General features: G+C 43.2%; 1 long non-coding RNA gene across 1 annotated transcript; it reads right to left on the bottom strand.

Moving 5' to 3' along the window:
* Positions 1-2,239: 2,239 nt before the first annotated feature.
* LOC138954412 (uncharacterized) lies at positions 2,240-4,718 on the bottom strand. The gene is made up of 4 exons (XR_011451827.1): positions 4,613-4,718; positions 4,131-4,273; positions 2,837-2,939; positions 2,240-2,366 (listed from the first exon to the last, which is right to left on the bottom strand). It is a non-coding gene; the product is annotated as an uncharacterized lncRNA (long non-coding RNA).
* Between the last annotated feature and the right edge of the window lie 5,928 nt (positions 4,719-10,646).

The following is a 10,646-nucleotide window of genomic DNA, read 5'->3' as shown; positions in this document are numbered from 1 at the left end:
CATTTGAACGCTCACCAAACGGGAACATCCTAGGTGCCCAACGTAAAGAGCGAGCAATTTTTAAAGAATTAATTTTGCAGATTGTCAAAAATGAGTTACTTCCCTTCGGGTCTCATTCAGAAAAGCCCGGAAGCAGACGACGGTTTATCAGTACATATCGCCGTTCCTCTCAACAGTCAAAAGCCATCGCTAGAGTTCTTGTGAACCACAGCCGTTTGTTTCGTGCATAAAAACGTGCTATTGTAGATAAGCTTACATCGAGTCGCATTCAAATGACTAACTGACGACTACATGGTGAAAAAGGGAAACTGGATCACACGGGTTCACGATGGCTCAGGGGTAAGATAAACCACGCAAAAATAAATTCTTTGAAAATTGTTCGCTCTTTACGGAGGGCACCTAGGATGTTCTCAATCGGTGAGTGTTTAAATGAAAGGGTGTTTGTACTGTGTGTAAAAGCCTGACCGTATCTGTGATGGTTTACGGGAGGCTTACTGTGCCTTAAACAGCAGCAGTCCTGCATACATATGTAATGTGTAAATGTTTCAGGTCACCATCTGTCCTGGCTTGAACATGCAATAAGAACACCTCTACACAAACACATGTACAGTCAACCGGCTAGCTGCTTCCCTGTAAGGCATATTTTTCTATGAATTAATCGATTTTCTGCAGACAGCAGCCAGGTAGTGGATCTTTAGTATATGTCCAAGCAGACGGTTGATCTTAGTACAACACATCAAGGAAATATTTTTAAAAAACAGACCCAACATCTGACCTTCCAAAGTTCATAATCAATAAAGAAGAATGGTATGTTACTGGAACCCTTTATTTATGACTTAAGGCAATGTGCGGCAGTACAATTACCAAACTTAAACTTGAAGAATACAGTCAAGGAATAACTTGGTTTTCTGAAGTGACTTATTAATATGAATGAAAACATTGTGGATGGATATTGACTGCTGTTGCGATGAAAACTGGCATTTACAGCGTCATATGGGATTTCTAGAAAACGGCTTTACAGCAACATCATACATCAGAAATTCATAATATTTGGCACAAGGATACACATGTATTATCTACAATCATATAGAATGTGTTTGTTTGTTTTTTAAACAACTACAGTTGAATTTAAATTAATTATTGTAATGAATATGCAGTGAGAAATTCGTTCATTCTTATGACAAAAGATATCAAAATTCAACTGTAGTCTGTTGTAAAAAAAATCGTTCTATATGATTGTAGATATGATACATGTGCATCTTTGTGCCAAATATTAGGAAGTTCTGATGTATGATGTCGCTGTTAAACTGTTTCCTAGAAATCCAATGTAACGACTGTTTCCATAGCAACGGCACTCTATGTCAATCAGTATACACAATCCTTCGAAAGCGGTGTATGGCTGCCTAAATGGCGGGGTAAAAACGGTCATACACGTAAAAATCCACTTGTGCAAAAACATGAGTGTACGTGGGAGTTTCAGCCCACCAACACAGAAGAAGAAGTATTCACAATTGTTCTATTTACTTTTATGTCACTTCCCAGAAAACCAGGTTATTCCATGTATTCTCCAAATTCAATTTTACTGCCGCACATTTCCTTAACAAAATGTAAGATTTACTGTACTTTGACCTAGCAGTTTTTGTAAGTGGACAGGCCTTAGTTTTATTTCGGTGGCATAATTCAATGCGCTTCGTCAAAATGTCTCGAATGCAGAGTGGTATCCTTTTAAAGAATAAATTCAGGTACAGCTTCTTTTAAAGAAAAAAAAAATTCACCGAAACCACCAAAACATCTACCTCACTACAGAAAGCAGTCAAAGTGTTGATTTTTGGTCTGTGACCAAGTGGAAGGATGGTCTTATCCCATGTTAAAGGTGAGGACAACTTTTTAAATGAGGCGTAGTGGGCCTTTAAAACATTGACACAAATTTACAATAGCAACAAGTTGTAATGCTCAGTACGACCAATACTGAGCAGGGGCGGATCAGTTGCTTTGTAAGGGGGGGGGGCACTTTGAATCAAAAGTGAATGTGATGGGCGCGAAGCGCCCGAATTCGCCAGGGGGGTCCGGGGGCATGCCCCCCCGGAAAATTTTTTTTGCCCAAAGAAGCAAAATGGTGCCATCTGGTGCCATTTGAACTTAGAAATGGTCATAGAATCAGCTTTCCAAATTTTTTTATTATTTTTTTTCGGGGGGGGGGTGCACGTGCCCCCTGTGCCCCCCCCCCCCCCCCCCCTCGTCTGCCCCTGCTGAGTGGACATTTACTGCCGCTGTAGCTGTAGTTTCCCCATCGATCACAGCTGGACTTGGATAGCACTGCTTTTCATCCACATTCACTGGCCAGGTCTTTTCATCTTCTGTCCCTACTGACAAATGAATGACAAAGGAACTGATCATAAATCCAAACACAATGACAAGAGCAAGTTTTAAGTATGAGTAAGGAGTAAATTGTGTTTGTAACTGACACACACACTAAACCCACATAAATGCCAAGAGCGTAAACATTCTAATTCCCTGGTAGACAAGTTTTAATGCCTACTTTTTAACATATGAAATATAGAAGACACATTCCCTGTCAGCGCTTGCTATCAAATTCAAAAAGCAAAGCAAAGGTGTGTAACATCAATCTGCAGGGCTAGAAAAATCTGCAGGTATTATACTATTAATGTCTGGCAGCTCTCCTGACTGGCCAGGGAAAATCAAACACACACACACATGACACACACACACAATTCAGTTCTCACACACAAACACACACCAACAGTCAGAATATAACCAGAATTTGAGACTGAGAGGGAGGATAAAACACAATATGATCATGTAGCAAAACTCTTACCTGAATTGCCATTAGCATGAAATATTTCCCATTTGAGTCTTGACAGCCTCCGGATCATGAAGGAATCAATCTGCTTCTTCCACTGTGCCGGATCGATGCCAACCTGTAATATATAATATTGGCTGAAGTAACATTCCTCTGAGCACCAATTTTAAAACAGTTAGTTGACAGGACAAGTTGAAGTAGTACTAGGAGCTACATGCAGTATGATATTTACCTATGTGGAGGAACAACAAACACACTGTCCACAGAACCAGATGAATTTACACACTGCACCCTCCCCCATAAAACAACAACAACAAAAAACGACAACAAACGACCAAACCAACATTAACGCTTGATTCTTATGATACTGTGGGACAGTGGCATTGATATCTTTCTAGAATATAAAATGTTATAAGTCCTTTTACATTTAGTGAAGTTTTGACTGAATCAGTGAACTGAATGTGTTCACATAGACTGATATATACTACATTGGGTGTGCACGTTAAAGATCCCACGATTGACAAAAGGGTCTTTCCTGGCAAAATTGCTTAGGCACAGTTAATAATTGTCTACCATACCCGTGTGACTTGGAATAAGGCCGTGAAAGGTAAATATGCGCCGACATGGCTGCAATCTACTGGCCGTATAAAATTTCATCTCACACGGCATCACTGCAGAGCGCCTAGAACTGTACCCACGGAATATGCGCGATATAGCGTCATTGATTGATTGATTGATATAGTGACAGACATACAATGTAGACAAGTTGATGTGTGCATATATATGCATATGTATATTACATAACATGTTTATATGGTATGTATAGCATGTATGCATGTGTGTAGAGCACAAAGGAAAAAAATAATAGAACTTGACACACAGTTTCACTGAGAATGAGATATCCTGACAGTGAGTGAGTGAGTGACTGTTTACAGCAATACATTGTACTTTATTAAACTTAAAGGTACACACTGAAAGTCATGCGCTTCTAGTATTAGTAATGATTCTAATACTGGAGGAACTGCATGATCATCATACTGGTGAAATAAAGCTAAGAGCTTCGAGCAGTTCTGTGGTTTGGACTCTAATTAAGTCAGTAGGTGTTCATTATTTTATTATTATCCCTGAACATGTCATGAATTGTACAAATAAAATGAAAACACTCTCTCAGTCTTGCTCACAGTCACACACACCTCCATATGAGTTATTCTGACCAGAACTTGAGAATCTGAGGGAGGGGAAGGAAAAACAACACTGTATCATAACACTGACAGTTGTACATAATAAAACCTCTTCGCCTTACTCTTACCTGATTTGCGGCAGTGGCATCAAATATTTTACTTCTGTCAGTGACAGCCTCAAGATCATGCAGCAATCGGTTGGCTTTTTCGGCTGAGAGGAGACCTTGAAGTTGAACATACTAGCTCTAGCTCTCTTCTGATTGATGCCAACCTGCAATAAAATAATTGGGAACCGATCAGGTCACCTACTGATTTGAGTATTTCAAGTTAGACTCAATCTTTAAAAACAAAAAGAATTTATAAAATATTATGATCATGCACCTTGAAAAGAGGTTGCAAAAACGTGGTAGACTAGTGGTAATCTTCTTCTTCAAATTAATGAGAAAATCCCTGTTCAGGGCAACTATAGACTACGTGTTGGTTCAGTGAACGATACCTTGCGCCTGTGGACTGACACACACAGTGACTCGAGTGAGTCGAAATGACACATGTTGCAACACATACTACCATAAACCCACTCTCAGTTATAAAACGAAACATGGAAACTTACCTCTGGTTAATATGCAAAGGTTCGCCCGTCCCAATTCTCTCGCATTAGCAAACATCATGATTCTTTCCAAACAGATCGCCTTCGACCGCCATTACTGAACTAAAAACCGAAACGCAGTAGGTCTGAAAACCTCGCTCAACGTCCAAAATAAGGAAGACAAAAAAGAGCCCAAAACATTTTTTTGGGCAAAAACACTGTTTAAGCCCCACAAATATTTGTCCTTATTTTTTATGGAGCTCAATTTGTGCCCCTTATTTTACGCTCCACAAACACAGTTTGTGGCCCACAAAACCAAAATGTGCCCCACAAAAATAAGCCCAAAAATTTGTGGGGCACATTTCGCGTTTGTGGCCCACAAAAATAAGCCCAAAACGTGTGGGATTACTGACATCGAATGCCAAGGATAATATATAGCGATGGATGCTGCGGTTCCGCACTGCCGCCGTTCGGATAACTCAGTGAATGGAGCCAAATCGAAAATAAAGCCAAACTAGCAAAACATACAGTTTACATTTTGATCTTTTGAGTTTTTGTGTCTTTCGGATCCCGTTTTTTGTTTCATCGATCGTTTACTATTAATTTCCAATCAAGAATTTACGTCGCCATTACCGGACGCGATTTCCGGTGATGAAAAAAGCTTGACGTGATAATACCGCGCGCGAAGAGATTCGAAGCAATTCCGTCTGTCAAAATTAAGGCCAGTTCTCACTGGAAAACGAGGACGTCCTAAAACTGTTCAGGTTGAACTTGACTCAAAGCAGAGACATATACATGTATGTATGTCTCTGCTCAAATCGAAGACGGCATCATGACAATGAAAGCCCGATGGACAATTAATTTTGGAATCAAAATCGCAGGCAGAAGAGACGTGTGGCTCTGACTGTGACTACGTCGGAAGAAGGGCTGGAAATTGATTCAGGTTTGTTTCTTTGTCCTCAAATGTTTTTTTTTGATTGTGTGTAATTCAATTTCCATAACTAGTTTATGACAAGCAGACAAAGTATCGTGCCGTGGGCTTGCAGTATCATGCACACGGACACGGAGGAAGGAAGGGGGGGGGGGGGGGGGGTAGAAACTAACTTGCTCTCTGGCTTGGGGGGTGCGGGGAGCAGTTTACTTTAATCTTACACTGATTACCAGTGCTAAGTACACGGAAGAACTGACACGTAACACGGTTACCCAACCGCAACGGACAGGGAGAGACGCAGTTTCGCGCCCAACAATCACCCTCAAAACGGCCCACGCGGGAGCGCCGTAGCGTGCCATGATCGCGAAGCGTTATTTGCAGAAGAATAGCGCGTGTTCTAATTTCTATGACACAGGCATAGAACGACGGAAATTTGACCAATCAGAGCAAACCAGAGCGATGACGTCAGCTGCTCGCGGCGCGGCAGTCGAATGCATCTCTCTGACTGAACCTTCTTGTCAGCTCACTGATACCGCGTTGTGAAAAAAATCGTCGATGTGTGGCCACTCGGCAAATTCCGCGCGACGCACAAAACGGCATGCGGTGCATAGAGCGTAAAACGGCGTCCAAATGTGGTCCCCGCTTAAGGCGTAAGCGGGGACCACATTTGGACGCCGTTTTACGCTCTATGCGCCGCAAGCCGTTTTGTGCGTCGCGCAGGAATTGCCGAGTGGCCACACAGCGACGATTTTTTTCACAACGCGGTATCAGTGGAGCGGGTCTCTCTTCAGTTGCATTCGACTGCCGCGCCGCGAGCAGCTGACGTCATCGCTCTGGTTTGCTCTGATTGGTCAAATTTCCGTCGTTCTACGTCTGTGTCATAGAAATTAGAACACGCGCTATTCTTCTGCAAATAACGCTTCGCGATCATGGCACGCTACGGCGCTCCCGCGTGGGCCGTTTTGAGCATAACTCAAATGTGGACAGGGTCGGACGGGAGTGTATGGACGGGCCTTAAGAGCCCCACTACACCAATCGCTGACGCCACCCCCAACCACCGGGACGTTGAGTGACACACACTTATCCCCTAATTACACGAACCAGCCAACCCATGAGCGGGAACTGTTACCCGCCAATAAGACCTCAGATCAACTCTGACGAAACTATCTACTTAAACACGCAGAGTCAACTACTTGCCAGTGGGAACGCTCAGTCCCCACTATCACAGCTACTGTGATCAAAACCCTCCGAATTTGTGAGGTACACATACAACGAAACCCTCAATTACTGAGAGGTGCTTCAACTCAATCTGCCTCACATTAAGAGAGCAACAGCCCAACCAAGGGCAATATATACGATCTTCTCATCACCGACAGGCAAAACAGCCTTGACTACCGATCTCTACAATACGTTCACCTTCATTGGGAACGCTCAGTCCCTACTATCAAAGCTACTGTGATCATAACCCTCAGAATTTGTGAGGTACACATACAACGAAATCCTCAATCACTGAGAGGTACTTCAACTTAATCTGCCTCACATTAGGAGAGCAACAGCCCAACCAAGAGCAATATATATATGACCTTCTCATCACCGACAGGCAATTAAACAGCTTTGACTACCGATCTCTACAATACGTTTACCTTCATTGGAAACGCTCAGCCTCTACTATCAAAGCTACTGTGATTATAACACTCAGATCTTATGAGGTACACTACAAATCATACATAAATGATTATCTGTTTGTGGAGAAACAAAATAATGAGATGGGTTGAACAAACAACTACACCACTCCCCATATCTACCTGTACCATTAGTACACATAAAAGAACGGAATAAACCCGTTAAAGAAACAGTGACATTTATAATCACTGAGCCTCATATAAGTCTCAATCACTGAGAGGATATTTGGGTAATCAACCACCAGTAGGCTACATGCAAGTACACCCCAACAAGGGAAATTAATAATAGTCATCTCACACCGGTGACACTGTGACGGTTCCCCTACGCTTTGTGTTCGGTGCCCTGACCCTTTGTGTTCGGTTCCCACTCGGTTCCCACACGCCAAAATTCGCGGACAAAACATCCATTTATGGTAGTATTACGCAATGTTGCTCTCTGAGAATGGTCTTGTTAGATCTGTGAGTGTTTACACTACATGCCTAGGTGCTGTTGGATTAAAGGTTTTTGATATTTTAGCCGTTATTAGGTAGAATGCCTTCCACTTTACTGCAAAACTGCATAATTAGTAGCATCGGCAAGAAATATCCTACCAAGAAATGCCTGCTTGGAACTGTCGTTGGTCCAGCAAAAAGTTCAACATGTCTGTAGCAGACAGCCCAAGTTTCAAGATTGTAGGGCCATCCAAACAGCCGTAATAATAAAAACAACAAAAGTAGTCAGTGAAATTGGCTGTGTTCGGTCCCCCCACACTTTTGTGACGTAGGCGTGACGGTTCCCATAATTCATTGTGTCGGTCCCCACTTTCTGTGTCGGACCCCACTTTCGACCTAATTTCTCTGTGACGGACCCCACAACCAGCCTATTTTGTGTCGGTCCCCACACCTTCTTGGATTTATGACTTGCCGGTTACTTGTATCATTGTATTCATTGAATCTAATTGTCTCGGAGTTATTTTTCAGCAAAAACCGGCAAGGCAGCATGCACCTTTTGTGATACCAAGTAAGTCAGATGACATCAGTATGTGTGTGTGTGTGTGTGTGTGAGAGAGAGAGAGAGAGAGAGAGAGAGAGAGAGAGAGAGAGAGAGAGAGAGAGAGAGAGAGAGACTAACTTTATTAGTTTATGCCACGAATAATATATAACATTATTTATCTCTGGGACGGTTCCCAGTATACCAGCAAATTATGTGTTGATCCACCCACACCTTCTTGAACTGGCCTTCCCAATATCTACTCTTAGTCTTACGGCCTTGGAGATATGCAATTTTGCACATTTTTAAAATAAAAGATCCACCTGTCGTATGTGAGATTCAGTTTTCAGAGCAAAATGCTGCCCAGGGACTTCTAGTGGTGATTGAAAAAAAAAAAGAGTACTTGCCTGTGTCAAGTATGTGTCTTTATCCACGCTTGTTGTAAGAGGCAACTTTTCCCAGCTCCTTGTGTTCATGACTGCTTTCTCTTAAAATTAATTACTTTATGACAGTCAGAATACAATGGAACAAGGCTACATAAACCCTGACAGCCTACGACAACGGCCCGACTAAGGCTCAACACCGCGCCAATAAATTCAGCATTGGGCCAATGTTGGGCCATGATTGCTCCGTTTTCGTAGGCTATCAGGGTCAAAGATACATATTGGTAAACTAGTAAAATACATGTTCAGCATCATCAGCAATACCACAAAAGGATTAAAACAAGAAATTCCTCCGATAGGAACTACACCCCCGTCAAAGGGAAATAACCTTCTCAGTTGGTGGCAGTGAGAATGGTTATTTCCCTTTGACCAACGGGGGTGTCCGTCTATACCAGGCCTTGTATAATTTTAATCCACCAATAACTCCCTAACCGTGTGTTTGACTGGTCCCAATTTTTGTAAGGACCGTCTCAGTAATGTATAGAACCTGTTCACCAAGTTTGGTGACGATCGGTCCGTTCATTCTTGAGATCTACTTGCGAACACAAACACATCGAGTGAAACCTATACACACCCCTATACCGGGGGTGTAAAAATCCTATTAGCTGTATGTCAGCGGCACAATGCAACCAGAACCAGCGTTTATGTGGAGTGATCGGGTGCTGGTCACTACCGCGAGCGTCACTACCGCGAGTACCACTACCGCGTCTCACACTAAAGTTGTGTTTCCGTACCCGCGACAGCGTTTTTCCAGCGGTGCGACGAAAATCAAGCACATAGAAAATGACCAGGAGTGTTTCCACACGCGCGACGCGTTAGCGGCGCGACAAGCGGCAAGCGACGCGATTTTTTTGAAAGGGTCCTGGAGCGATTTTTTCGCGTTGTCGCGCGGCAACGCGGGAGTTTACAGATTTTACCGCATGTTTAAAACGCAAGTACGGAAACACGTCACGCGTTTGCGCGCGTTTTCTTTTGTCGCTGCCGCTGTCGCGGGTACGGAAACAGAACTTACCGCGAGTACGATACTACCGCGAGTACGACACTACCGCGAGTATAACACTACCGCGTGTCATACTACCGCGAGTATAACATTACCGCGTGTCATTTTATGACTTCCATGGCTGAAGGCAAAGGTTGAAATGTTTCCTTGAAATATAAAACAAAAAGGCCTGGTCTGTTCTCTGAACACTAATTCAATGTTTGTCATGCTAACCAAGAACTCAAAACGATCAGAACACACTATCAGAATACATATAGAATGGGTTGCTTCCAATCAAAGCCGTTAGAACACAAACTCACAAGAAGTAAGTTTGCATGCGTTCTCTCTACGGTTATGGTACTCGCGGTTGTGGTACGCGCGGTAGTGTGACACGCGGCAGTGTTATACTCGCGGTAGTGTCGTACTCGCGGTAGTGTGACACGCGGTAGTGTTACACGCGGTAGTGTCGTACTCGCCGTAGTGTGACACGCGGTAGTGACGCTCGCGGTAGTGTCGCATAACCGGAGTGATCTGGAAAGGTGTCAATCTCTCTCTCTCTCTCTCTCTCTCTCTCTCTCTCTCTCTCTCTCTCTCTCTCTCTCTCTCTCTCTCACACTCTCTCTCTCTCTCTCTCTCTCTCTCTCACATACACACACACACACACACACACACACATACGGATGTCATCTGACTTACTTGGTATCACAAAAGGTGCTGCCTTGCCGGTTTTTGCTGAAAAATAACTCCGAGACAATTAGATTCAATGAATACAATGATACAAGTAACCGGCAAGTCATAAATCCAAGAAGGTGTGGGGACCGACACAAAATAGGCTGGTTGTGGGGTCCGTCACAGAGAAATTAGGTCGAAAGTGGGGTCCGACACAGAAAGTGGGGACCGACACAATGAATTATGGGAACCGTCACGCCTACGTCACAAAAGTGTGGGGGGACCGAACACAGCCAATTTCACTGACTACTTTTGTTGTTTTTATTATTACGGCTGTTTGGATGGCCCTACAATCTTGAAACTTGGGCTGTCTGCTACAGACAT

This window comes from Littorina saxatilis, unplaced genomic scaffold (genome assembly GCF_037325665.1).
Source record: "Littorina saxatilis isolate snail1 unplaced genomic scaffold, US_GU_Lsax_2.0 scaffold_758, whole genome shotgun sequence".
Lineage (NCBI taxonomy): Eukaryota > Metazoa > Mollusca > Gastropoda > Littorinimorpha > Littorinidae > Littorina > Littorina saxatilis.
The sequence above is the reverse complement of the archived record's forward strand: the minus strand, read 5'-3'. Positions and strand labels throughout refer to the sequence as shown.